Source organism: Palaemon carinicauda, chromosome 5 (assembly GCF_036898095.1).
Source record: "Palaemon carinicauda isolate YSFRI2023 chromosome 5, ASM3689809v2, whole genome shotgun sequence".
Lineage (NCBI taxonomy): Eukaryota > Metazoa > Arthropoda > Malacostraca > Decapoda > Palaemonidae > Palaemon > Palaemon carinicauda.
In genome coordinates this window covers 42,986,516-43,011,515 of record NC_090729.1, presented here as the reverse complement: position 1 = coordinate 43,011,515, position 25,000 = coordinate 42,986,516, and positions in this window count along the sequence as shown.

Below are 25,000 nucleotides of genomic sequence, written 5' to 3'. Positions count from 1 at the left end.
TTATTATTATTATTATTATTATTATCCAGGCTACAACCCTAGTTGGAAAAGCAAGATGTTACAAGCCCAGGGGCTCCAACAGGGAAAAAAAGCCCAGTGAGGAAAGGAAATAAGGAAATAAATAAGTGAATAGAACAAATTAACAATAAATCATTCTAAAATAAGTAACAACGTCAAAACAGACATGTCATATATAAACTATTAACAACATCAACCAAAAAATGTCATAAACAAACTATAAAAAGACTCATGTCAGCTGGTCAGCAAAAAAGCATTTGCTCCAACTTTGAACTTATGAAGTTCTTCTATCCTATCATTTTCTTAAGTGGCATAGAATAAGGGCGTTGTAATTACGTCACGTCATGTGACTGTTCTTGTGTTTCATTGGTCCTCTCTTCTGACGTGATGGTAACGTCACATGTCACTTCCTGCTTCCCGGCAGGCGACGAACCGGCGTGCATTTCTGTTGCGGGAATCACTCGATATGTTTCATGCTTTGGGTATTGTTTTGGCGTATCAAACGCAACCTAAGCACTTTTCACAAATATTTGCTTTTGAGTACCATCTGACTCCAATTTCTCTCTCTCTCTCTCTCTCTCTCTCTCTCTCTCTCTCTCTCTCTCTCTCTCTCTCCTCTCTCTCTCTCTCTCTATTTATATCAATGTCTCTCTATCGTTTAACTAATGAATAAAATTCACAAAATATTTAATAAAATACACCTATCACCTTATTCAATGTGAAATTTTTTCTTTTCCATGAATCACACTTGTTCACGTACCTGAATTCCTGTTGAAATCACATCTCACTAACTCATTTCATGGTTTACCCAAAAATAATTCATTAATAAATCATCATCACCAAAAGAAATACATTTCAACACAATAAATCGAAATCATCATAATCAAAAGAATATTCATCTTAGCAGAATAAATCAAAATCATCATCATCAAAAGAAATACATCTCAACACAATAAATCGAAATCATCATAATCAAAAGAATATTCATCTTAGCAGAATAAATCAAAATCATCATCACCAAAAGAAATACATCTCAACACAATAAATCGAAATCATCATAATCAAAAGAATATTCATCTTAGCGGAATAAATCAAAATCATCATCATCAAAAGCAAAAGCATCTTAGCAAAATAAATCAAAATCATCTTCATCAAAAGAATATGCATCTTAGCACAATAAATCAAAATCATCATCAACAAAAGAATATGGATCTTAGCACAATAAATCATTTTTAAAATAATTCAGTTGCATACCTCTATCATAAATATATACATAGGAAAAACTTCCTGTTCCCTTCAAATAATTCAACACCATATTGAAATACTATTTTTCTTAATTCTTGACAATGGAATATTTACCCCTTAATTCACTGGGTACGTAAGGCAGAATTAATAATGTCTTCTGTGTCCAACCGTGCTAGTAATTATGAAATGCCTTTACATTTAGCCTCTATTCAGTTCATATTTTCCTTTACCCATGACCTCAAAATTTTGGTCTTATTGATGTAAACACAAAAATCATTTTTACAATGCAATGTAATAAATAGCAGAAAATAAATGTTCAAACATATATATCATCAATTAAATTAATCAAAATATTTCTGCAATAAAAATAATTATGTGGGTTGTATATTATCACTCATCAAGAGCATTACTCATTTTTGATTAGTATTAATAAACGTTTATTAACATCATTATGGTACCCTATTTACTCATCAATGTCCTAATGATAAATCTTTGTTATTTAATGGTATCAAAAGAAACATTTTTCACCTCTTTTCATAAAAATGCATAAAAAAAGTATTCAACTTCTTGTCATAAAATAATGAGTAAAACCAAAACTCAAACATATCAATGTCTTAAATCATCAAACATCATAATTATTTCATAATGAAGAAACATATTCAATACATAACAAAAACATGTTTATGAATTTGAATCTTATTTGCACCTTGTCTGCATTTTATTTTTATCTCGAGAACTTCAATTCTCAAATATATTGCATTCAGAAGGATATTCATAAAATTCAAGTGACAGGAAACTTAACATTTCAATGTTAAAACTTTTCTTTAAAAGAAACATTTGCAGACTATCTCAAAACATCTTATATATTCTTTCTTTCAAGGATTCATCTACTGCACAGGCATAAAAATCAATTCGTGTGTTTCCACACTTACTCTTTTCATCTTCAAAATGAAAGGGTTCAATGATTATAACTCCCTATAGGTATTTAACTGTACACTGTTTCCTGTGTAATTATTATGGGACTAAATACCCCTTTGAGACATTCAACTTCTAAGTTCATTATTGGTGCACATTTTATATCTTGTAATTACTTAAACAAATTTTTTCTTCAATTTGTTAGCTATATTCAGTTTATTTGTAACAAATTGCTCATCATTTATGGCATAGATTGTTTTGATTTTTACACTATCTTCATAATTATTCAAGTTAACTTAATCAACATCAAAACATAATAAAATTCATTGTATACACGCATGTTTATCATCGTTGCACCTGTTACACAAAAAAATATTCAATGCATGGCCCATAAAAATGCATTAATAACTTTTTTGCTCTAATAGCATCATTATTTAATCAAACTTGCAAACAAAATCAATACATTTGAGATTATAAACTACCTTTGAGTTTATTCTTCAATTGTCTTCATTACTCATAACTTTATCAAAAACATTTCATCTTAGTTTACAATTCAATACTCTATGTGGTCCCTTATTTAATTGTTTGGAGACATTTTTTATTTGGACCTTCTTTGTTGATTAAGGAATACATATTCAAATTCTAGGATAACACACTTATCATAACAAACAGTATTTCATTCATTTGTATGAGTGCCCTGAGATTTTAATTTCATTTCCCAAGGAGTTTAATAGTCTTTTTTTAAATCTACCTAACATTTGAGGTTTCCCATATACCAAGTTATTTCAAAGTAAACTTGTTCTCTGAAATAATTGTTATTAGTTTTCTCTGTTGTTCTATTTATAGTTTGCAGGACATCCTCAACCCCTTTCTATCATTTTATTTGCCACTTTTTTTTTCTATTTGAATTTGACGTCATGGCTTATTCCACCGTTCTTACTTTAAGAAAAATATTGCAGTTTTCATTGATCACTAGTAAATTCGGGTGCATTGCCCGAGAGAATATCTAAAGACAAGATTGTCTAGTTATTTATCCGGGCCTTAAATTATACTGTTACTGACTCATCAACCCTTTCTTTAAATAAAGTTTTATGTAGACCAGTATGTTTTTATCATTTGTCAGGTTCTGGGAACAGAGTCCTTGGTAGTCCATAGGTGCTAGTACTACGGGATTCAGAAAATGCAATCGTAATCTCTAAAGGATTCTTACCTCTACATGACCTTTATACTTCTTATATGTAGGGTTTAATTTTACAATCCCAAACATCTATGTTAAGTCAAAAATTTATTCATCATTAAATTCATTCTTTTATTACTGGATGTCCTACTAATTTGAGCATGAGTTTTTGTTAGTGCTTTGTTAGTATGTCAGGTATTTCTATTCATGAACAAGTATTTCTCCCTATTCTTTATATGTATTCTTTTAAGCAATATGCAATCCTGTTATAGGATTCCTATTTTTGAAGTAATTCAACTACAACATTTCTGATAACCTTTGGTTTCTCTTGTTCTATTTTAATTATTCCTAAACCTAAGTTTCTTACCTGACAACTGAAACAAAACATTGGTAGTCATATTTCTTTTAACATCTTCCTGTCTTTTTAAATTATCCTTCTTTTATCATCATAAACCTACCAATAATGTAATTATCCTGGACAAACATCCAGTACTCTAAGGATTCTAAGATTCCTTTTATTCCTTCCTCAACAATAGTCCTTCTTGGGCAGCAGAATCACAATAATTTTTATGATTGATTAGTACATATACTCTATGCCCTAAGCAAATATCTAAACTTCTCTAGACCATTATTTGGATAATCTATCCTACTCGGTTATGTTTTAAATTATTTTAAGACTAATTTCATAGTTCACTACCCTTCTTCGGATTTCCCCTTATCAATGACACATTTCTTTTTTATATATATTTATGGAGCATCACACATTATTTTTGTAACTCCTGGGTAAGAGATCTGGTTAAGGTAATGTAGGATCTAAATTTCATTTTTCTTCATTACTTATAGCCTTCTATTTCATTTGCACACTACATATTTTTAGGTTAACTTTATTTTAAGGCTTAGCTTAATTAGCAAATGCTGCTTATTATTCCCTAATATCCTATCATTCCTGTCAAATCTTAATGGAGCAAGATTTCAACTTTAACACCTATTTCTCTATATATCTCAAATCTTTCTACACTTGTTACTTACCCTATTCAAATCTTGTGATAGGTCACTCTTTAATCTGGTTCTTTATCCGGCTATTCTCCCTCTTTCTGGACTAGTTCTATTATTTTAACCTTGGCTCTATTTCCTTACTAACTTAGTAACATCATTCTATTAGGCTTATTCACTTTCTGTCTGAAAATTCTAGATCAACAATCTGTCAATAGTTAGAGGAGCTGAGGTGAGCCTGTCGCCTTCACTCGACTGTAATTTCTAACATTCTTCAAAAAGGCTAATAGCCGTGAATGGCTTGTGTTCTTTGACCCAGGCACTTACAATGTTATATATGTATCTTACTCCTCAATAGTTGAGCCAAACTTCAATTATAATCCGGATAGACATTTCATTTATATTCTACATTATAATTCTACTTATGATATTTATTAGTCTAACTTCTATCCTCTTTGGGTAATATATATCGGGAGATTTATAAGGAGACTCATTAATTCATGTTAACACTCACCATACTCCTTATGGGACGTTGGCTGATAGGTAATATTTCATGATTTGTACCGGTATATGTAAAAGTTTTAATAAGTTTTGGCAGGTTCTGGCACCGAGGTTTCTATTCTATTCTGCCCAACCTATCGCCTGCAATGGCGAATTTCTGCCTATTTCTCATCTATCCCAACTTCTATGCTCCTTATGGTAAATTATGCCCCTTTCTGATTACCTAACTGTAATCTCTACTCCTTTATTTCAGAAGTCATTACCCGCCATTCAGATGAGTTATTTCATCCAAAGAAGTATTAATTAATTAGTCTGCATTTATTTTCCTTCATGTGAACTGCATTATTGTCTCTTTTGACAGACTCTAGCATCCTATTTTTAGTCAACTTATCTTCTTTATATATGCATGTTATTTTTATTTATTTAGACATCACTATGACTTCTCTAGCTAAATTCTAGTTTTATATATATATATATATATATATATATATATATATATATATATATATATATATATATATATATATATATATATATATATATATATATATATATATATAGTTTCAGTACTGATCAGACTTGATAGCATCATAGCTCATCTATTATTCATATGCCTATATCTTCATCTTAAATCTTTGTGCCTAATAGCAACATATTTCTTTTAATTCATATGCCTATTGCATCATTTATATTTTTTTCTGACTATAGCAGTGTTTCTATAAGCCTATATCTTAATTTGACTATGACATTAATGTTTTGGAATTCCACTTTTATCTAGGCTATTCATTCACTGTATTTCTGTTGACATTCTATTTTGTTTATATGGCGCCTATCATATATCCATAAGGAGTATATTTTATTCATGGCTACTCTTCCTATTTTTCAACTTTATTTTTCCTTGTCTGTCTAGTTAATTTCCATTTCCCTTTCTTAGTCCGGAGTCTCTTTCTTCTGTCAAATTCGTCTCCTACAAAGTAGCCAATTTTGTAAAAGACTTGTTTTTGACAAGTAGAATCATACCCTGACTATCTTATTTTTGTTGACCTGCACTTCTCACAATAAAAATCCCACTTCATCATTGTATCGTTTTTTAAAAATGTTACTTAAAAAATGACATCTTTATTCATCATTTGGCACATTTTGCCATTTAATTCTCTATCTAATATTACGGTTCAAACCCCTCTATTTTTACTTGTTTGCATTTCATTTCTTCAAATAATTTATTTTTACCCTTAAAATCTGGAAGCAGGTATTTTCACAATATTCTATCACTGTATTGCATCCTGATATATCAACTGTATTTGCCAGTCTCTATGGTATAAGATAGTCACTTGCAACGTGGTGGTACCTCCGCTACATATGCCTATCTTTTCTATATAATATTTTTCGTCTTCCTGTCTTCCTTTCTATCCGGCTAACTATTTTTAATTCGTTTCTTTTTCACTATTTGGAGGATTTGAGTTTTACTCTATTTGTGCCGGAGGGCATTCTGAGAAGTGTCTTCGTTTATTTCATGATGGAGTTCTTTATTTCTGTGCCTGCCTTTCTGCCCTGTATGTCTTCCCCTTTTTCATTATTCTGCCTGATTTCTATTCCCTTTTATGTAATCTTTCCTTAGACTTAAATGTGTCCTTTCTATTTCTTTTATCTGTCTTCGACCTAAATTTCTGGCCATTATTCTGTTCAACTCAAGGGTAATTTGAGCCTCGTTCCAGTCTACTGTTCTAACTTCCCTGCAACTATTCAAATTATCCAGAATTTCTCTGGTAGGATTTGGGGCTATTAGTTCCTTAGAACTTTACTTCCTAATTTCCTATTGTTATTGCTAGTTTCCCTTTCTCCTCGTAAAACTCATATCTAGGATGCTACTTATCACATATTTTAACGTCTCATTTATTTTTACATATAGTGGATTATCATTAGCAATAAACTTACCTTTAGCAAAGGAATCCTGTTCTTTTTTACTGTTGCTACGTGATCCTCCATTTGTGTGGCAAATTCATTTATCGAGCCACCCTCATATTCTACCTATAGGAACTTATGTAGATTTGTTAACCTTTCTGTCTCTTTGGCTGATCGCCATAATTGTCTACATTATTTTTGAAACTCACTCAAATTTACTAAATTTTTAAATTACTTATATTCAAGGTTGTGTGAACATCACTTACATTTGTATTCACGGTCAACATAGCCTGTTTATTTTTTGCTGTCTCATTTTTTATTCTCAGACTCAGTATCAGCTAACCACTTATTTACAGTATATTTCTCTAACCTTCTTTTATTTTGGTTACTTCTACATGTATTTCCACACACACAAATTTGTTTGTGATAATTTCCCTACTGAATTCATGATAGCGGGGTTAGTAGTTTTTGTTAATTCTTTAAACTCAATTTTGTATGGGAAGTTGCTCGTTTATAGTTTTCCACTACTTTTGTAATTCTAAATCATATTTCACTTTTATATTCTTTGGGATGATATCATCATTACCATCACTTTTGAAAAATCCTAATACATTTTAATTCCACATAATAACAAAATAATTCATGCATCATTTAAGAAACCCTAGCGACATGAAAAAAAAAATCCTATTCCTAAATGAGAGACAAGTTTTTCACTTTGAACTGAGAGACGTATTTAAGGCGATGGACACAACTGGCCCTACTACCAGCTACAGGCGGTATACGGGCAAAATTTGTGTGAAATCGTGGGTGTGACGCAATGGCCACGCAACAGTCATTGACCTCGTAGCCCGCAATATACCAGCCACAGAATCTTCACTCGTTACACTAAAATGTTCTATGGCAGTCAAGAATATTATTTTGTAGTCGCAGAAAGGATGCACGTCTAACGCAAGTAAGCCGTGCATGTGACTTACGTGTAACTTACGTGCCGTAGGACTTTCTGTGGCATGATCTCCGCATATTGGTCATGCGTGTAATTTGCGCGTATCTTGCATCACAAGTACGAGCTACGTACGTTTGTTGTACGGAATTAAAAGAAGTACGTGGTCCTTGCGTGCGCCGTACGATGCAATTGCGGCAAAATTAGGTGTGAAGTACAATGACCGGATGACGTTAGTACTAATGCACGATATTTACATGATTTTTCAGGATATATATTCTGCTGCAGCAAGTACATCATCATTCTGATGTACATCCCTTTACCTCATAGGTACTCTCTCTCTCATTCTGATGTACATCCATTTACCACATAGGTACTCTCTCTCTCATTCTGATGTACATCCATTTACCACATAGGTACTCTCTCTCTCTCTCTCTCTCTCTCTCTCTCTCTCTCTCTCTCTCTCTCTCTCCTGATTTCCAATTTTGTACAAAGGCGGTAATCAGCTTTCTTGGCCGTGATCATTTGAGTGTGTATTATATATATATATATATATATATATATATATATATATATATATATATATATATATATATATATATATATATATATATATATAGTAGAAAGGTGAATGAAAGCAGATAATTCAACATTTGGACAGTTTATTGCTGAGCTTCCGGGAACAACATTTCCCACCATCGGAGCTAAAAAAGTGAATTTAAAACACAAATCAATAGACAATTACGCCAAGTCAATGAAATTCAGTTAAAAAGGCAAACAGTATAACAAATACATCAAAATATTAAAAAAAGAGCCCTTCTATCCCATCATCGGCTTAAGTTCCTTAGAGGAAGGGCGTTGTAATTACGTCACGTCAAGTGACTGTTCTTGTGTTTCATTGGTCCTCTCTTCTGACGTAATGGTAACGTCATATGTCACTTCCTGCTTCCTGGTAGGTGGCGGACCGGCGTGCATTTCTATTGCGTGAGTCACTCGATATGTTTCACCATTTGGGGAGTGTTTTTTGGCGAATTAAACACAAACTAAGCACTTTTCGCAAATATTTGCTTCCGAGTACAATCTGACTCTAATTTTTTTATTCTCCTCTCTCTCTCTCTCTCTCTCTCTCTCTCTCTCTCTCTCTCTCTCTCTCTCTCTCTCTCTCTCTCTCTCTCTCTCTCTATTTATTTCAATGTTTCTATCGTTTAACTAACGAATAAAATTCATAAAATACTTAATCAAATACATATATCACATTATTCAATGTGAAATTATTTCCTTTACATGAAATATATATATATATATATATATATATATATATATATATATATATATATATATATATATATATATAATATATATATATATATATATATATATATATATATATATATAATTTATTTTCAAAACTAACTTTAGAGTTGCATCATTATTCTTTCTTGCTTTTATTCACTTATAGAAACAATTGATAACATCTCCTAGTTAAAGGTAAACATCAATCTATAGTGTAAAACAATTGCAACGAAATACGCAATTTAACTCAGTATTTATTTATATATAGTCAATTACACAGGCATTTAAAAGGTAATGTTTAGCCTTACATGTTTTTATTTTCCTCATATGGAGGAGGTTTACAGTTTGCAAATATCACTGATCAATCAAACGGGATCCTATATTTGATGGAGTCACTGAAGTCTAGTCCTAATACAATAAGTATTTTTTTCAAAATCGCTCAAGTGAAAAATAAGAAAGCATATATATTGAAAGAATATTAAAAACAGAAATAACTAAAACAACAATTTTGAATGTAATAATTCATTGCACAGCTTCACCGCAGTGGCTTGTTCATTAAAACATATGTTGTATTTTTTTCTTCAAATGTTTTTTAAAATGTCCATTCTTTTTATTTCATGAAATTTTGGCACTTAAATGTAATTTTCTGCCAATATTATAGAAAAAAAATATGTCATACAAAGATTGATTACTTTTGCAATTAAGATATGCATAGTGTTTTTATTCGTATATAAAAGCAGCTGAACTTGAAATATAAATTTTTTCTCCGATGAAAAATATATTTTTCTTGTTAAACACTCTATGTTTTTCATTTAATAAGCTTATGAAACATTTTTGGATGTGCAGATATGAATTTAGTGAAATAATCAATCAACCTAATATAGATAAATCCAATTGCATCTACAATCAGACATTTTCAAGCACGCCCATACGTGTTTAGTTTTTGGCATATAGGTGAAGAAATTTTCTATATTAAAACGAATGGAGTAAATTTAGCAAGGAATAAATCTTAAAACGTTACGAAAAGAAATCAGAAACCTATATCGGAGCTAGTGAAGTTTGAGAGTTATAGATTCTGAGGTGCGAGCAAAATCTATTGCACCGTTCAATTTCAAGGCGTTTTGAGATGGACACGAGAATAGAAGTGAATACCAAAGTTTGTTTTCCTGGGAAAAAATAACGATAATAGAATATCTCGTCATGTGACTTTCAGAGTTTGCTAACTTGAAATTTATCTTCCAATCTATTCTTATTGGAAAATTTATATTTATGCTTTCACTCAACTCTGATAAAAATTATGTGAACAAAAATTATTTTTGCTGAAGAAAGTGTCTTTACTATGTAAGATTCAATAATCAGATAAGACATATGATAGTAAATATAGAATTAACATTTCTTCCCACTTAGAAAAACATAAACAGATAAACTTGAAATAATATTAAAATGAAAAAAAAAGCTTACAGAAAAAAAAACAGAGTGAGTGCATCAAATTGGAAATAAAAACAGGATTGATAGGTAAATATACTAAAAAATAAAAGAATCATCCAAAGAAAAGGCCGTTTATATATTCTTGGAAGTATACCGTATACAGATTAATAAAGTTTATTTTTTTCTTTATTTATTAGTGACTTCCTTTTAAAATTCCCATACTATCATGGTCTGAGAAATAAACAATTACTGTGGAGAAAAGGATTTTTTTTTTTTTTTTTTTTTTTAGGATGATATGCAACTATGAAATATAATGAAAAATTGGGAAAGATAATAACGTAAGGCTAATTTGTAGAGGAAATCTTCCAATAACTAACAATCAATAAACATACTTAGAACTTTAGTTTCCTTTAATATATTTGTTTTGAATTTCATTAGTTCGGATAAGCAACGAATGATTTAGTAGCGATATGTTTTTATCTAGAAAATTTCGTAATATTTTTATTAGCAGATATATGATATTTCGTTCGTCATTCATAATACCTTGACTAATCATTTTCTTTTAAGATCTTATGATAGCTAATGAAATGTTTGTTATTCTCTTTATCCTATATGTGACCTTTTCTTTTTTTTACTTTGAGACCACTATAATATTAAAATAAAATCGGAATAGCGGATGTTGCTTTCATAGTCATACTAAACTTTACTCATTTACCAATCATTAACAAATAATCACACTGTAGATTAAACATAATGAAATTCTTCGGTAAATTACTTAGTCTACTTAATAACGGAGATATCTAGAAACAAAATCCTTTTTACTACTTTCCCGGAACTTAGTTATATGTGGGACTTATGTACAACTAAGTCTTTTCATATTTCACAATATTTATCGATTTTGTCTAAGTAAGGGGGAGTGAAAGTATTCAATTTTTAATATTTGTTACATATTAAGTAAATCAATATTTTAGAACAAAATGAATTATCATAGACTACTTGTGTGTAAGCGTTCGATTTAGTAAGAACAAAGCCGTTTGTCTGTTTGCCAGTTATCTTTATTTTCTCTTTTTATACCTCGAATGAGGACTGATTGATACTGGAGCTTTTTATAAAGAAGATTTGCTCTTTTATAACACATTACCTTGAGAGGCTTTTTATTAAAATCATGTTTGTTTGCCTTAATTTAATGAAGGGATAATACTAATTAGTTTTATATTTCTCTTGCATCATTTTAAGAAAAGCCCAGCGGGTTAAATTCTTATTAGGATGTTTTCAAAACTCAATAAACCAATTTGCACCGAATGAAAGCAGCTTTAGAAACCTATTCACAGACTTTTAAGGTTTATGAAATCAACACGGCAAAAAATATTGGAAACATATGATGCAAATCAAAGTATTGAAATGAGAAGGACGCTACTTGAGTAGGTCTTCAGTACCTTCTAATTGAAGGTACAAGAGTCTAACTAATTCTGAAATGCTCTAGGGAACCAATAACTTTCTTTTTTTTCAGCGAGAGAGAAAAAAAAAAGAGAAATAACAATATCGTATTCATATCCTCCAACATTTCGTACCACCGGAAAGTACTGTATTTTATGAAAGGGCATCGGCGGGGTAGTTTGGGGCAGGGGTTATTTTGAGGCAAACTTTTGGGAGACACAGTTAGATTTTGTGTATAACAAAAATTATCTCCCCCGAATTATCCTCCAAGTAAAAGAATAGTATTCTTTTTCAAAATACTTTTTCTACTACGCTTTTGGAAAAAAGAAAAACATCACTATTTAGTAATGAATATAACTTATATAAAATATGAGAAATAACTTTAAAAACTATATACAGTATATGTTTATTATATTCAAAAAGAAAAATGAAAAAAAAGGAAAATAAATAAAAATTTTATAAAATTTCATTGATTTTCTGAAAATACAGTGCTTGGATTAAACTCATGCGTTGTTGCTTAAAATACATCAGAATAAAGCTTAATAAAGCTGTATGCGATTAAAAATATGTCTAAAACTAAAACAGTAGAAAATTTTTGTAAGGAAAAAGTGTTTATTAAGAAAAATACATTTTACTTACCTTCATTGATAGTTGATAGCTACTGGGCTCCTGGTCCCCTATTTCACTGAAGATATTATATCCCCTTTTATAATAAGCTAAATTGAATGATACAAGCTTATGAGAGGATGGCTCTATAGTTGCGTTGTACTCTTTATTGCGATGTCATTCTATACATAAATGTTCCTGAGTCCATTTTAACCAGCTTTGAAACCTAACTTCCCTAATGATTGTTTACGGCTTTGTATGATTCATATATTTCATTGTATAATTTTCCCGCAAGCTTTTTAATATATAGTTTGTGCCAGAGGTAAGTAGAATTAGGAATTCACTTGCATTGCTCAATGCAGCTAATCCATGGCTATCTAACACGTTGTGCTACACAAATGATGCTGTTTTAAACCTATTTCCTGTGTGTATTTTCATAATCTTAAACTTAAACCGATTCACATCAACACTTCACAATTATGCCAATGTCAATATTTGTCTCATGAAATTAATTTCAATCATTTTGCCAAAATAACTAAACATTTTGTATTTTTTTCAAACTGAAAATGTTCCATAATTATCATTCTCGCAGTATAAACACCACCTATTCACTGATATATTCTCCCTTGAGCTTTTTTTCCACGCTCATAATTTATTAAAGGAATTTTTTCTTGTATATTTACATTTAACTGCACACTGTCTTCATCGATATCAGGAGGAGAATCTTCATAATTAGATGTCATGAAAGGAAACCCTGTGTTTACAAAACGTTAGTTAAAAATAAAAAAAAATAAAAATAAAATCTGGTCTTTTGAACGTTTCGCTTGGCCATGGCAGTTTTGAACGTCTCGTGATCAGCTGATTTCACAACACGTGGTAGTTCAGAACTTTCAGTAACCCTTGCGTGAAAAGTATTTATTGATGCTAGTGATAGGCCGATAATTAACAGAGGCCCTCATCCTTGGTATGGTGATATAGTATATATAAAAAAAAAACTGGTCTGGAAACTCAAAAATAGTATAAATTAGGCGTCCACCCAAGGAACAAGTCAAAGCAATGAGTTTACATCAAAAGCAGTTAAGAACTAAATAAGTTACAAAGGACTTAAACTCAGGATATAGTTAATATGCCTAATGATATTTCTTTGGCACGGACACCCAATAGGTTTTATCGAAGGTAATAATATATGGATATAAAAATGAACATTGATGAATTTTCACATACAGTAGCGATGCCAGTGGTCATTATAGCCAATATCCAAAAATATCTAGATTTGTTCATCCAAATAGCACTTAGTGCCGTTATATTTTCCTCTCATTTTCCCATTTATTTGTCTGTCCACCGTTAAGCCCCTGGAATATACACACACACACACACACACACACACACACACACACACACATATATATATATATATATATATATATATATATATATATATATATATATATATATATATATATATATATATATATATATATATATATATATATATATATATATATATATATATATATATATATATATATATATATATATATATATATATACATATATATATATATATATATATATATATATATATATATATATATATATATATATATATATATATATATATATATATATATATGTGTGTGTGTGTGTGTGTGTGTGTGTGTAACGTATTTTGAGCGAAGCGAAAAATCTATTTTAGAATGAGGTAGCTATGTCGTCCTGATGGAAGTTCCTAAAGGGTAGCTTCCTAGGGTATATTTGACTACAGTGGTATTCCCAGAGAATTTTACCTTAAGGTATCCAGAATTCTAACTCCTGGAGCAAATATCCCTAAATAAATCTAACAGGGATATCGCATAATATCAGAGGACGTATTTTTGACACGCCACATAGCTATCTTCACCCCCGAACAATATTAACGCTTCAAGGGGTACAGTGACAAGAATCTAAAAACGAGAATGAAAAGAGAGACGTTCATAAGGTATCTCTCCTATTCTGTTTCCAGTGTGTATATGAAGATGATGGCAGCGCCATCTTTACTCCTTTAGTGATACACGAAGTGCTACAGATACTGTATCATAGGGAGGGGTCAATAAGCCCTTTTTACAATAAAAGGAAGGCTACCTCCCCAAAAAAAAGATTTTTTGCTTCGCTCAAAATCTGTTTTTTGGGCTCAGGCCATGTCGTCCTGATGGAAGTTTACCAGAGCATTACTGTATCTGTGGGTTCTCAACCGGTACCATACCCTTAAGAAAGTATTTTCCTGGTCCGTCTAGACCTAGAGACCTATGATGTTACCGTCATACATCATTTCATCTAAGCATGAACTGTTAGTGTTTCCGCCCCCTACAGGGAAGAGTCGAACTAGATCTGGAAAAAGTCTCGAGGAGTATATATTACCTATGGATGACAAAATGATAAGCCTGTATATTGGTCTCACCCTATACATTATAAAGCATAGTTTGTGTAACAGTCACTAATGTCAGCATAAATTACTGACATCTCCCCCAGTGTGTTTACTCTAATGAAAGTATAGGACAAGAGTTGTATCCGTATAGCAACAAATTTTGCATCCCCACCATCACCCATAATGGTACAACATTAATCCTTCCTATGGAAGGATTAAGGCGAGTGAATGTTTGCTTGAAGTGAGGAACAATATTAAAAGACATTCCATGTTGAAATTATCCATATTTTAAACTTAATGCTCCATATATTTCTAATAAATGAGTGTGGGTGAATAAGATGCAAAGTTCACTATGACCTAGTTTATTGAAAACTAATAAACATATAGATCAGTGAACATTTATAAAATTTATAAAATGTGGATGATATCCATAAAAGCATAAAGAAAATAGTAAACAGAAAATATAGTTTCGTGTAGGAAACAGATTTGGTACTTTAATGAAATTAGTAAAAATGTTGATACAGTCTGCATTACTGTTTATTCACACTAGCGTAAAAATAGCTTGGCATATGTGTGTGTATTATGCTTAGTTCACCAAAGTTAATGTAACAGTTCGTAGGGACACGTTAGTGGCCTATAACTCAATCTGTAGTAACAGTCTGTGACTACACACCCACCCTTAATTAATCATCCCAAATTAATTTCACTGTTCCTCACAGATTTAAACAGCAGGTTTAAGAATTCTACCTGCTGCTACCACAGACCTCTTGAGTTACTCCACTTGCTTCGTATAGTGCATAAAGAACACTAGCCGGTGTACCAACGAAGATGTTCAAAGTCCATATAATTTAAGAAATTTATGGAAGAAGCATCTTTACTCGGATCATAACTTGCGGGTGTACTGTCTGGACCTGCGCGAATAAAATAGGTAAGTTTTGCCCTTAGTTGTTTTAGAGATAAATTTGAGCACTAGGTTTCTCCTCTGAACCGCTGTCCTCCCTTAAAGTCTGAAGTTATATGAAGATAGACCTTTAGGCACTCCACTGGCATAGAAATGCATCTTCCTTCAGAGGGCAGATTCTCTAGGGACCCCACCTGTTGGTGGGTAGCTCGTTCTTGGTAAGAAACATTGGGTCTGGAAACAGATTCAGTTCTCCCTCCCAGAACTGGACGTGGCATTCCTCTCTAGAGAGAACCACTATTTCACTAACTCTGGCCCCCAAAAGCAAGTGCAAAGAGAAAAATTACTTTTTGAGTCAAATCATTCTAAGCGCACTCCTCATTGTTCATTATTTAGGCAAAATGAAGAATCTTATCTAGTGACCATGAAATGGGTCTTGGAGGCACAGACTGGAATGGGATTTTGCATGATCTTCTGTGCTTGAATTGGTTACAATTATATAATAGTGTAGATCCTGTTGTCCCTTTGAATGAGAATATAATTGATAGGCGTATCCCTTCTCGTGTGCTAAGGTACCGAGTGAAGGACAAACCGTGGTTCAAAGATGATTATAGACGTGCTTATTTGGAGAAGCAGGAGGCCTATCACCTTTGGAAGGGTAACAGATCAGATTTGACCCAGAACAACTATACTCAGCTTTGAGCTTTTGCTCAGAGAATTTATGCCTCAACTGAAAAGGAGTACAATTTAACCATAAAAGAAACACTCTCTGGTACAACTCAGGAACATAAATGGTGGACTACACTTAAATCTGCACTCTTTGGTGTAGATGCAACAGTTCCTCCTTTACTTAAACCAGATGGCTCAGTCACTCACTGTCGAAAGGAAAAGGCAACCCTTTTGGCTGATGTTTTTGACAGTAAACAGAGTAATGAAAAACTTGAACTCCTCATTCGTTTTTTCCTGAGGCTAAACTAACTAGTTTAGCTTTTCGATCTCGTGAGATTAAAGCTCTGTTGGTGGACCTTGATGCTTATGGAGGTGTAGACCCAAATGGTATTTTTCCTTTGTTTTTTTTATAAAGACTGCAGATTTCTTACCGCCAAAGTTATCTGTTATTTTTCTCAAGTTAGCAAGAAGAGGAGCTTTTAGCACTTGTTGGAGAATTGGTAATGTTACTCCTCTATGTAAATGTGTTTGTGGTAGCTCAAGTCCCACTGATTACCGGCCAATTTCCTTAACTCCCATATTAACTAAAGTTTTTGAACGTCTTCTGGTAAAACGTCTTAATAGGTTTGCTGAAGGTAATCATCTACTCCCTAGTTTGCAATTTGGTTTTCGTAAACGCCTTGGAGCAAGTGATGCCCTTCTTACAATCTCCAATGCTGTACAGAAATCCCTTGATTGTAGTCAGGAAGTTCGTATGATTGGCGTTGATTTTAGTGCTGCCTTTGACTGTGTTAATCATGAGGCCCCTGTTTTCTAACTGAAACAGTTAGGAGTGGGTGGGTCGTTTCTTAGCATTATTATTGATTTTTTAAGTAATAGATGACAAAGAGTTGTTGTTGATGGGCACCATATTGATTATAGGAATGTGATATCTGGTGTTCCACAGGGTAGTGTACTTGGCCCATTACTTTTCATACTACATACACATGACATGTGGTTTGGCCTAGAAAACAAGCTTGTTGCATATGCAGATGATGCTACTCTCTTTGCATCAATCCCATCCCCGGAATGTAGATCTCGGGTTGGTGAATCCCTTAATAAAGATTTAGCTAGAATTAGTGCATGGTGCAAATTATGGGGTATGAAGTTGAATCCTAACAAAACTCAAAGTATGATTGTAAGTAGGTCAAGGACGGTGGCTCCTCAACACCCAGGTCTCAGGATTGATAATGTTTCTTTAAATTTGTATGACTCTTTCAAAATTTTAGGTGTGATTCTCGACAGCAAATTTAGTTTTGAGAAACATATAAGGTCTGTGTCTTCTTCAATTGTACAAAAAATTGGCTTATTGAGACAGTCTTTCAAGATTTTCGGTGATCAATCTATTCTGAAGAAGTGTTTTAATTCTTTCATTCTACCTTGTTTTGAGTATTGTTCTCCTGTTTGGTCTTCAGCTGCTGATTCTTATCATAATTTATTGGACAGAAACTTACGGTCTATTAATTTTCTTATTCCTGATCTAGATATTAATCTCTGGCACCGTCGTTCAATTAATTCATTATGCATGTTGCATAAGATTTTTCATAACTCCGACAATCCTTTACATTCAGATCTCCCTGGACAATTCTATCCTGTTCCTAATACTAGGCAGGCAGTTAATTCTAATAGCCAGGCCTTCTCCATCATGAGGCTCAATACTACGCAGTACTCAAGAAGTTTTATTCCAGCTGTTACCAAGTTGTGGAATGATCTTCCTAATCGTGTAGTTGATTCAGTAGAACTTCAAAAGTAGAAAGTTGGAGCAAATGCTTTTTTGTTGACCAAGCGGATATGAGTCTTTTTATAGTTTATTTATGACATATTTGTTTTTGATGTTGTTAATAGTTTATATGTGACATGTCTGTTTTGACGTTGTTACTTTTTTTAGAATGATTTATTGTTAATTTGTTCTCTTCACACTTTATTTCCTTATTTCCTTTCCTCACTGGGCTATTTTTCCTTGTTGGAGCCCATGGGCTTATAGCATCTTGCTTTTCCAACTGGGGTTGTAGCTTGGATAGTAATAATAATAATAATAATAATAATAATAAAGACTATGCTTAGCACGGGCCTTCGGAATTCATTAAGAACCTCGTTATGAAAGGTCGACCTGAAAGGCATATAGAATCGGTCTTGTCAAGGCAGACTTGCACATTGGTATTGTGTTGGCTGCTAAACCCTGCTCATGAAGGTGAATGAAGAATGATAAACAGAAATCTGTCGAGATTTATTTTGGTTTCTTCGCCTTGACAAAGGACACCCGCTTCTTCCATGATGCCTCATATTGTCTTTTGGTTCCCTCCAAAAAGTTTATATTGTCTCTTGATACCCCGAATCTTTTTCTCATCGCTAAGGAGAGAAAATCATGAGATGCAGGTTTTGGGTTTTCTATGATGAAGCGAAGACAGTCGACTTCTGTACTCGCTGAGACAGGGTTGGATCCGGTAACGGTACAAACTTCAGTTGTAGTTCCAATGCCAGTGGGAACCACACGCTTTTTGGCCACTTGTGGGCCACTATTGCCGCTTTGAAGGATCTCAGTTTGTCGAGGACCTTCAAAAGGAAGTTGTGCGGAGGGAACAGGTAAATCCTGGACCATCTGTTCCAATCTACGGACATAGCGTCCACTACTTCCGCTAGCGGATCCTCGTATGGGGATACATAACGATGTATTTTCTTGTTGTCTTTCGTCGCAAAGAGGTCCATCTGCAGTTCCAAGATGAAGGAGAACGATCCTGCGTCTATGGACCATTCTGACTCTATGGGTGTAAACCTGGATTGAGTGTCCGCTCTCACGTTGCGCAACCCTTTAATGTGAACTGTTGACAGGTGCCATTTCTTTCTTTCCGCCAAACGGAATATGGCCAACCTCACTTGGTTGATTTGAGGTGACCTTGACCCTTGTCGATTCAGGCATCTCACTATCACCTCGCTGTCTAGAACCAATCTTATGTAGGTCGAGTGGCGAGGAGATACTTTCTTTAGTGTCAGAAGTACTGCCATGGCTTCTAGAAAGTTGATGTGAAATGACTTGAAGACCAAGCTCCTTGGACTCTCTTCTGGTGAGAGTAGCCTCCCCAGCCTTCTTTTGAAGCGTCTGTGTGGATAGTAACTGACGGGGGAGGAAGTTGAAGAAGTATTGATTTTTTCAGTTGCTTGGCTTTGGACCACGGCTTGAGAAGCGTTCGCAGTCGAGTCGGTAGTGGTCTCATTAGATCTCTTCGAGCGTTGGATGCGTATTTTCTCCAGACTCCAGTTGCATCCTTTAGCTGTGCTCTTAGCACTGGCTCTGTTATCGAAGCAGACTGTAGAGAGCCCAGCACTCTCTCCTGTTCGCGTCTTGATATCCGTTAGGATTTTAGTAGTCTCTTGACAGATTCTGCCATTTCTTTCCTCTTCTTCCCAGGAATGGAAAGTCGATGGGACTCTAAATTCCAGTGGATTACCAACAACTGAAATTTTTTAGCTGGAGATAGTCGAGACTTTTTGATGTTGATCTTGAATCCCAGATGTTCCAGGAACTGGATCACTATCTTGGAGGCTTGCATGCATTCTGTCCTGGATGCTGCCCACACCAGCCAGTCGTCCAAGTAGGCGACTACTTGGATCCCCTTTAGGCGTAATTGATGGACGGCTGCGTTCGCAAGCTTCGTGAAATTCCTTGAGGCTTTCCTTAGCCCAAATGGCATGGCTCTGAAGGTGTAAAGTCTTCTTTGTAACTTGAAGCTTATGTAGGAGGAGAGGTGACGATTAATTGGAACGTGCCAATAAGAGTCAGACAAGTCTATAGAGACGATATATGCCCTTTTGGGCAGTGTTGAAGTGTGAGCATCCTGTACTTGTAGTTTATTAAGAACTTGTTGAGTGGCGGCAAGTCCAGAATGACTCTGAGTTTTTCTGAGACCTTCTTTAGAACACAAAACCGCCTTCCTTGGAACTTGATGGACTCAACTTTTTAGATTACTCTTTTCTCTAAGAGTTCTCGGACATATTCTTCCAGAAAGGGGTAGAGTGTTGGAAAAACTAAGGAAATTGAGGTGGAGGACTGCTCCAGCTCCACCCTAGTCATTCTTTATTAGGGTGTGGGCCTAGGGATCAAAGGTCCAAAGATCCCTAAATAGATGTAGTCTCCCTCCTACTGGAAGTATCTCACTTCTGCTGTTGTAGACCTGAGGCCTTGCCTCGTTGACCGCGTCCTCTCTTGAATCCCCTTCCCATTGAAGGGCGTCTAGAAGAACCTCTGGCTGTTCCTCTAGCTTTTGAGCGAAAGGAAGAAGTCTGCCTTTCAAAAGCTGGATTAAAAACCGGTGACTGTGTCGCCACTTGTTGAGGCACAAACTGGTACATGGTTGGAGGTTGTGCCACTATCTGAGGCACCAAGGTCGCAGAAAGTTGTTGTTGATGCTGTTGGTAGGGCTTAGCCAGTCGACAGGATAGCCTAGGCCCTTTTGTCTTCTTCTTGTTTGGGGACCCTCATCCAGAGAAGACTTTCTCTTAAGATTTAAGCCCTACTTTTGGAGAAAGTTCCTATGCTCTATGGTGGCCTTGTCTACTACCTTTTTAACCACTTCGTTGGGAAAGAGGTCTTTACCCCAGATGCAAGAGGAGATCAGCTTCCTCGGTTCGTGCCTTACCACAGCCTAGGAGAACACGAACTCTCTACAGGCTCTCTTAGCTTCAATAAAGCTATTGAGATCCCTAGTAACTGTGGCCAGATGGGTTTTGGCCACTACCATGAACATATCCTGGTTCTTGGGGTCACTTGCCATCGTTTCTAACGTTGTTCGCTACGACATCGATGATGCAAGTCTTTCTTTCATCTCTTGCTCTCTGCGCAAGAGAAACTCTGACAGCTTTGGAAGTTCACCGCCAAACTGACGTTCGGCAATATCAGCTTCCAGCTTCCCGTCTGAGAAGGTAAGGTGGACGTCCTTCCAGTCCAGGGGTAAGGTCAGGGATAACGGCTTGCATTCCTCCAAGGAGAGGCATAGTTTCCCTGTCTCCACCACCTTCAAGGGTGCCTTATATCCCTTTTCCATGAAGGGAAAGGCTCTGGTTGGAGAGGCGACAAAGGAGGGAAGCTTCTTACTCAAGACTGGCACCTTTGAGTTTGTGAAGCCCCTCTCTTTCATCGACCTCGTTAATAACAACTGTGCTTTACTATGGTCAAGAACTATGACCTCCTTCGGCTCCGTCTCGTCCTTTGAGGCTGGCTCCTTCCTAAGAGGGACATAGCAGTCTGGGTAAGAGTCTTTGTTGGGCAGAAATTCCACATCTTCCAGGGGAATTGAGCCTAGCTTCTCCGATATAAAAATCTTCCCGGTTGTCATGGACATGTGTTCGCCATACCTCCAAGGATTGGTATCCGAGCACAAAGGAAGATCCTTTACGTTGAGTCGCTTCTGGGGCCCACATGATGCTGCAAGTCTACGTATCTCCATTTTCATCGCAGCTTCCTTTTCACCATTTTTTCTTTTGTATTTGTTGAATCATCTCAATAATAGAAGAAAGAGTCATTCTCAGATCACCTGCGATAGCAGACGATGTAGAGGGAACAGGTTCCGGGGCCGAAACCTATATAACCGACACCTCGTCAATTTCTTCCTCTTCTATTTCTGGAGCCTGGGTCAGCTCCTCCTCTTGACCTTCTCCCAGAAGGTCCTTCTCTGTATAATCCGACACTTCTGATATCCTATCATCCAATTGGATGTCTTGAAGGGCGGCTAGGACTTCAGAATCTACCGGATTCTGGACAGTTGGTATCTCCTCCTGAGGCTGAGGAAGGACTGCTTCAGCCAATGCCTTAGGGAAAAGGTAGGCCCTCATCTTCTCGTTTGTAAGGTAGGGGCCTGAAGTGTTTTTCTGAAAACCCCTCACCCAGGTTCACAACTTTTCCCTAGCAGCATCCCTTGACTCCACCTACTTAGGGGTGTCAAATGCATTGATAATCAGGTTAGAACATATGGTACATACCTGAGGGTCTCAATACCGGAGATCACCTTTGGAGGCTGCGCATGCTGCGTGCCTACTGCATAACTCATGTCAACAGAAGTTCTTGCTGCGGACATTGCAGAAGATACTCCCGCCCTTGGGATGGCCCTCCTGTAAAGAGAAGAAAATCCATGAGTATCAAGTGAAGGCTTTTCACTTATTATTAGTACATGTAGCTTATAAAGTAAAGCTAGAAAGGAAAGAATGAAAGACACATACTTGTATTTCCTGCCCAGCCAATTGCTGTAACCTCCCAAGATATTAAAACTAAGGTTAATTCTTATTCTAGAATACCTTATATATTTTCCTAATCGGAAAGTTAAGGTATAGCTCACACCTTGAAATAAAGTTTTAATGTACGGGATAGAATGAATAAAGAAAGAATTCGCTTTCTATATATTGTACGGTCTCGACAAAAGGTTGTACAAGATAACATTAAGTATGTTGGAAGAACTTTAGTATTACAAAAACTCTGTACTGTAATTTTATTAATACAGTGTGTACTACACCAAAAATATAGTAACTACTCTACATCGCATGCTGTCGTGCCGGCCGGCATTTAGCCCTGTATAGTTCAAAGGTATGCTACCTTTAACTAATAGGGGGCAGGTCACTGACTCGCAAATGTTTGCCGGCCGGCAACTGAAAACACTAGCGCCCGGCTGCTGGCCGCTAATCGTAGTGGCCGACAGATCTCTGGATGTGTTTCTACTGCCGGCAGGCAAAGGTAGCAATACCCATACCGGCCGGCAGTGACTACAAGCCAGAGAACCTCCTCCCACCCGGCTGCCGGCCGTTTAAGCCGGCAGTCGGGCTAGGAGTACAATACACTAGCAAGAGAAACAGTATGCATGTAAGGTAATAAGGCGGCATTACCATACAACCTTCCATCCAGAAAGATTGAACATATGGAAGGGGAGAATGTAGATTCAGGCTTCCTATAAATCTACAGCCTGCCAGGCTCTACCAGCAGACACGGAAGAGAGACCAAGGGAGGTCTAGAGTTCTCTCTGCAGAGAGCTGAGCCGGTCCCCCATCCTAACCTACACTAGGTACAGAAATAGGACTGCGGCCAAGAGATGTGATGGCTAGGCCATCACTAAGAAAGAGAGGGGGGAAGGGATAAGGGTCCTGTAAACTTCGTTTTAGTATGAGACACACCCAGCAGTTAGGAAGGGTCATCCTAACCTAGAACTTGTCTATTAGGAGGAGTGTTGGCAATACTTGCTATCCTCCTCCATACCAGAACAAAGTTAGGTGTAGTTATTTCGATTGCCAATGGAGAAAACTCATTCTTCAGCCCAAGAATAACATCACAGGACAGTCTGCTAGACCACTTGTAGAAGGAATCATCTCGTACAGAATCCTTCAGATGTGGAGGGGGGAAGCAAGCCTCCTGTGTCTGCACCTAACCTAACAAAGGAAACTCATTCTCTATGCTAGGAAGACGCAGACCACAGACTAGAATCTCTGATGTTCTGCCCAAAACTCACAAACCAGTCACTCTGGTTACCGGGTCAAGACAGACATATCCTAGTGTAGTTACGCCTGAATATTATTCAGATAGAACCACTAGGACTAAGCCTAAGGTTTACTCAGAGGAAGAAAGGGATTGAACTTAGTCTCCGGAGGAGAAAAGAACAACCGGGGATGTCTGCGAAAGTATACTAAAGCCCCATAGGCTATTAGCCTAGGTGCGGTGAGAATCGATTACCTAAATCATCGAAACTCTCTCGTATACAATCTTGAAGAAGAAAATTCAACAATATATTACATGTATAAAATATTTGCCTATAGCTTCAATAACATAACACTCGGAAAACCTATACCATGCATGAAAATACTAGGGCCAGATGCCTAGGCTACTAAGCCTTGCGAAGGGCAAGATCGGTTACCTAAATCGCCGAACTAAAAACTAACGGCATCATATAAAAATTCCTAGAGGAGCTAAATAGCTAGATTATTAAAGCAGGATAACCGGGAACGTCACTCTGGCTAACTAAATGACCCATGCATAGTCAGCGACAGCATCCAGGATGCTTCCTGTAGGCACCAACTCCTGTTTACGTTAATATCACTTTTAACTTAATTCAAAACGACAAGAGCTTACATTTATACAAATTAAGATAATACTCAACTTTCCAGAGGCAGAAGAGGCCGGAGAAAGCATCAATGTTGAATAATATCCAAAATTACGAGAGATCAGAAGGGAAAACACCGAGTAGTAGAGCTACAGGAAAAGGAATTAAGATGGCGCTGCCGTCTTCGTCATATACACACTGGAAACGGAATAGGAGAAATACCTTATGAATGGCTCTCTTTTCATTCTCGTTTTTAGATTCTTGTCACTGTACCTCTCGAATCGTTAATACTGTTAGGGGTGAAGATAGCTATGTGGCCTGTCAAGAATACATCCTCTGATAGTATGCGATATCTCTGTTAGATTTATTTAGGGATATTCACTCCAGGAGTTAGAATTCTGGATACCTTAACGTAAAATTTTCTTGGAATATCACTGTAGTCAAATATACCCTAGGAATA